The sequence below is a fragment of the Grammomys surdaster genome, unplaced genomic scaffold (genome assembly GCF_004785775.1).
Source record: "Grammomys surdaster isolate TR1022 unplaced genomic scaffold, NIH_TR_1.0 189, whole genome shotgun sequence".
In the NCBI taxonomy this organism is placed as follows: domain Eukaryota; kingdom Metazoa; phylum Chordata; class Mammalia; order Rodentia; family Muridae; genus Grammomys; species Grammomys surdaster.
Genome location: NW_021604634.1, coordinates 5,007,847 through 5,013,932, shown reverse-complemented (window position 1 = coordinate 5,013,932; position 6,086 = coordinate 5,007,847).

The following is a 6,086-nucleotide window of genomic DNA, read 5'->3' as shown; positions in this document are numbered from 1 at the left end:
TACAGAATTGCAAGGAAATCAGGTATATGTATTGGCTCAGAGGGTAAATGGCATAGTAATGGAAGTTTGCCAGAACTGAGAACTATCAGTGGAAATAACTTTAACCAAACATCCTGTTTGAAAATTTTCCCTCCAGAAAGGATTTCTCTGGCATTAGGCCTTTTAAGATTAACTCATAAGATAGCACCCCAAGTACTTCGAGGTTGAAACAGCAGAATCACTGATGTAAATAGCAGACCTAAAACATTACTACAACCTCCCCCACCAAAGTGCCAGGGCTGCTTACAGCATCCGCACGTTCGAGGAAGTATGTGGGCATCACAGATGGTGCATGGGAGGTCCATTAAAAAAATAACTACTTTCACAGGGACCTGTCACAGACACTGAACTGAATTATTTGAATATAACTTGCTACTTCTCAAGCAAAAACATAATGGTGTTAGTATTTGTGTGTGTGTGTATGTGTGTGTGTGTGTGTGTGTGTGGTGTGAGTGTGTGTGTGTGTGTAGTGTGAGTACATGTGTATATGAGAGAAAGATAAAATGTATAAACAGGATGGTCTGAATTCATCATCTCTTCCTCAAGATTCATATTCATTACTTTTTTCTGTTATGGATGAAAAATAGTCCCTCGTTCTACGCTTGGTCAGACACATTTTGGTCACCTTTGATCTTTCCATTGTCCACATCAAGCTGATTACCAGTCTCTTCTGATTTACCCTCTTGAATCCTACCCTACTGTGATTTCCTACATCTGCACTGCTAGGCCCCTTGATTTTATGATGCTGCTTCCTTGGATCCCTGGAATACCTGATCACTGGTTTCTGGCTTTCACTATAAGCTCTTTACAACCCATTATTCTTCTTGCCACCAAAGAACTTCCTCTAAAGGGCTAACCCATTCTCTTGGTTACTTTTCCTGTTGCTCTGACAAAAATACTAAAATACCCTTTCAAAAGCAATTTTTAAAAGAAAAGCCTTATTCCATCTCACAGCTCAAGGGTACAGTCCTGTTGTAGTGGAGCAGTCCTGGCAGAGGGTGCTTGAGGTACCTGTTCAAACTGCTTCTGCAGTAAGGAAGCAAAGAACAGTGAGTGTTCCTACTCAGCCAGCTCTCTTCTTTATAAGGGTCTAGGACCCAAGCCCAGGGAATACGTGACTCTCTATTTGTTAATCTTCCCTCAATTAACCAAATCCAGAAAATTCCTCACAGTCATCTACTCAAGACAAAGTCTTGGAATGAGTTTTAGTACAGAGTTTAGAAATAAAAGTATTAAGATGTTGGTATGTGTAGGAATACAAAGTTGATTTTGTATGGGTTTGGTTTTTTGTGTGTGGGTGGGGTTGTTCCTTTTTGTTTGTTTTGTTTTTTAGAATGGTTTTAAAGGAAACAGAGATCTGGAGATAGTTAGAAAAGGGTATGAGGTAAAATACTGTGGGATACCTACATTACACAGGCAACAGCACTGAAAGACTTGGATAGGTTGGGTTACAGGTGGAGTGGGAACTGCTGCTCTCAGAGGTCATGAACTCCAGAAGTTAGTGCCAATAATCGAGGCAGCAAGCTCCACTCTCCTCATGAGCACTGTGAGGAATATCCTTGGAGATCTTCATCCCAACCATTTTCCACTGTTTTTGAAACCTGCTGCCAAAACAAAATTTCAAATAGATACACAATTTTATTTTCAAATCTATTATGACTAGACACAAATCATTTCCTTTGACCCTGTAAAGCATGACTTGGAACAGTTGACTGAAAGATGGTTTTACTAGCAACCAACATTACATAAAATTTCCTTTATTGCCAAAAAATCTGTTTATTCTCTACCACTAAAATATTAATTGCTTCCTGAAAATTTCTTAAGCTACCCTTCTCCCCATTGGGCTACTGCCTATGTTAGTACACAAGTTGCAGCCTTTGCATGTGCTTTAAAGAAATTCTAGCACTGACCCAGTCCATTCGGGTCAGTCAACAGGGTCTAGCAAGAGAGAGAGTGGGGATGGAGGAGAAAGAAATTCGAAGAATGGAGACAAGACAGAGTGTGTGATCAAGTCCCGTTTATTGAAAGTAAATCATGGGTATTTATATAAGCACAAGCAGGGGAATTCAGCTGAAGACATGTTACCACGTGTGCCTTGCAGCTGGGGGCATTAAACAACAAAACAAGATATGTGAGAAAAACAAGATGTTTATAGAGTGTGCTCAGCTGTTGTAGGCTGTTGAAAACAAGTCTCTTGTCAGGGAATATGGCTCGAGATGGCTGCAAAGATGATAGTCACTTTCTGATAAGAGTCGGCTCCCAACCCCCTTTTATTTTTATTTTTTTTCAAAAGGGAAGGCTGGGAAAACTTATGGAAACCATGCCTGTCTTAGGTCAGAACAAAAGACAGTAGCCTCCCTTTCCAGTCTTTGAATACTCAGCCATTTGGTTGAACTCTTGTCTTAGGATGGTGAGTCCTTCCAGTTAGGGGCAAGGGTCTTGAGGTAGTCTCTTACCATCATTGACTATCCAGCTTAGTGTGTAAGTTAGGGTTTAATCCTCGTCAGTCTTGATGACAGAGGTTTTAGAGTCTCCTACTTCCAGCCTGTAATAACGGACCTGTATGGGTTTCATTTGAATAGCATCTGTTGTTGTACAAAAGCCATCAGTCTGTTGAACAGTATGGACCCAAGAGACAAGAGACTTAACAATGTCTGAATGGTTGATGTAAACCATTCTGCCTCAGAGCAACACTTTTTTAAGGGTAGCACACAACTCCCTCTGTTGGAGGAATAAAAAGTATAAGCCTTGTACCCACAAATTTTGAATTAATAGAAGAAATTATACCAATGAAACCCTTGAATTTGCATCAGCTTAGTAACAATTATATAGATTTCTACCAATAGATTATGACTGTTTAATCAATTTTAGCTTTTCCTCCCTGTTCCAATAAAACCATTATTCTTCCTTAGAAAGACAGCCTAATATTAACCACCTCAGTCCCCAAGTCCAGGGAATTGGGGTGCTGACTCTTCATTAACTTCTTCAAGCTGAATATGGGCATTGAGATATTAAGAAGAGAGATGAGGGGAAGGATAAATTGATAAGCCTCTGATGTCTGTCTTAACTGCATCCAGCTGGAAGTCCAGGACATCAGTGGGCATACAGGTGACAAGATTCACTCACAAGCCTGTGTATTCTGTAATATACAAATCTCAAAACAAATTTTAGTATCAAGATAATTATTTTGTTTGACTCTCTGGAATCTAGTCTTCTGGAGGCCTACCTCTGTCATGTCCGATCCATATAATTCTGGAAGATATAACTACTACCTTAATGACCTCATCCAAACACACATAGAAAAACCTTTTTTCCCAAATCTGTCTATGTTTGAGCCAGTAACCAGAAAAGCCTTTACATTGACCTTTTATTCAGAGGAAAAATATAACTACACAACTCAGAAGCACACTCATTTTGAAAGTTAAATCAATCTAACACAACTGATTAACACTATCTTTCTGTTCAGCTCTCTGTCTAGAGCAACCTTCTATTTATCTATTTATCTGTTTGGCTCTCTTGACTCAGAGCAGCCTGCAATTTACTCCTCGCACCTTTAAAGCCTTTTTCATCTGTTCCTGTTGACTTATTTCTTGCCCCATTTTCATTACTATGACCTACTGGTCTAGATGCAGCAGGTTCCCACGGTGATCACCTTTGTTTCACTTCTGAATTTTCAGCAGACCCTTCTTCCAGTAACTTCCTTCACTGGGTTCTTGCTGCCTCATGTTGAGCGCCAAGTGACCCAGTCCATTCCAGTCAGTCAACAGAGTCTAGCAAGAGAGAGAGAGGGGATGGAGGGGCAAGAGACGCAAAGAATGAAGACAAGACAGAGGGTCTGATCAAGTCCCATTTATTGAAAGGAAATCCTGGGTATTTATATGCTTTACCATGTGCCTTGCAGCCGTGGACAAGCAGGGGAACACAGCTGAAGGTGCTTTACCACATGCATCTTGCAGCTGGGGGCACTAAACAACAAAACAAGATATGTGAGAAAAACAAGATGTTAATCAGAGTGTGCTCAGCTGTTGTGGGCTGTTGAAAACAAGTCTCTTGTCAGGGTATATGGCCTGAGATGGCTGCAAAGATGATAGCTGTTTTCTGCTAGGACTTGGCTCCCAACATAGCCCAAATTTCAAACCATGCAGTCCATGGTTTAAATTCACACGCCTGATGCAAAATTCAAAACTCATCAGTCACTTCTTGTTAGATACTTCATTTATCCCATGAATTTCTACACATGAGGCAACCTATCTCCCAGGTTCCTACTTCCACTTGAACATAATGAATAGTGTCTTTTAAATAATTTTCTGGGTGACATTATCTTTGAATTCTTGGACCTATCTCTAGCTAATTTTACAGCATAGCACTTAAAAAAAAAGATGAATTTGAATTGCCAGAAATGTGCGCATTGGATTTTAATCATTTGCTCACTGAGGATCCTAGCACATATGGTCTTACTAGACATGTGGTCCTGGAGGACATACAGTATTGCTGGACAGCTCCCCATGTGCAGTGGAATGGGTCATCATACATCTTTCCTAGGAAATGAGCATTTGATGAGGGGACACTCTCTTATACCAATATGAAATGTCCCATTCTGTGTTTCCTTTTCTCATGCCTTGCTTCTATCATTCAAGTTCTACTCTTGAGCTGTTCCTCATGGTCACTGAAGCTTATGGTCTCTGTCCCACATTTTTATAATCTCATCTCACTGCTCTCTGTTCCCCTGCCTCTGTTTCTTCTAGAGTCCCTCACTGCCAGATATGGTATGGCTGTGAAAGGGGAGTTGTGATACAGTTCCTGCCCCTAGAGCATCGCAGGCCTTTGATCCCCACAATTTCCATGTGTGCTGATGGATGCTGTTGGCCTGAAACTAATCTACTGTCTATTTTATTTCACTTTTAATCTCTTTCTGAAGAATATACTTCTTCCATTACTCAGAGCTACTCACACCATAATAAATGAAATAGATGTAGTTCTCAGGATGGAGGATTGGAGGTGGTCATGAGTCTGTGCAGGATGAGGAATAGGCCTTCCACTTGCACTTTAGGGCTATGGGAAAGGATCTAGACAATATAACCATAGAGGCCATAAAAGCCTACGTGGTCCTTTGTAGAAATAGCTCATTGCCAGACTTAACCCTGAATTTGGAATTATGAGGAGATACATGTAACCTATGGTTCAATGACTACTGTGGTTAATTAGCAAAGATGAACTTGGGGACATCAAAGATAGATAGTTAAAGTGGTCTCAGGAAGAAAAGGCAAGGATAGGAAAAAAGAATTTTTGGAAAACAAGTAAATGATAGGTTTATTTTATAAGAGAAAAGCTTGTATATAGTCTAGAAACAAATAATTTTAGAAGGAAAGTATATGAGGCCATGGAATTACTAGGATGAAGAAATAAAGATTAAAGAATTAAATAATGATGTATAAGCATATAAAAAGTTAATACTTTGTTCTTCTAGTTCCTTGAAGGATTAGAGATGACAATACCTAGAGAGATATTAGAGAGATCTAGCCACTTTACCTGCATAAATTTTAAAACCTTGTAAGAAATTATTTTAACCCTAGTAGTCTGTCACATTCTGTTCTTACATGAAAGCAATTACTAAAGATTGCTGCCTACTGTCCCCGGAAACCACAAGAGCTGTGCCCATCTACCCGTGAAGAACATGCTGTGTAAACCTATAAGGAAACATGCTTTTGCTTTGTGTTTAGTTTATGCTTTAAGGAAGCAAGAGTTGGAACTAATGATCTGAGATTCATAGAATTTATGTAAATTTCTAAAATAATTATTAATAATGATCAAAGTCTTGATTATGTAATGTTAGTCAATAAAATACTGGGTCCAGGCTCTCTGATTGGGAGAAGGCAAAAGAATAAGAAGAAAGAAAGCAAAAGAGTGAGAAATGAAACAAAAGAAAAGAGAAGAAGGAAGAATTATGAGAATCTTTGGGCAAAGAGAGAACACTTGAATTGACAGCTTGCATCCATACTGATTCTGAGTCACTGTTAGATTAGTGCATTTTTAGGCCCCTCTCTATG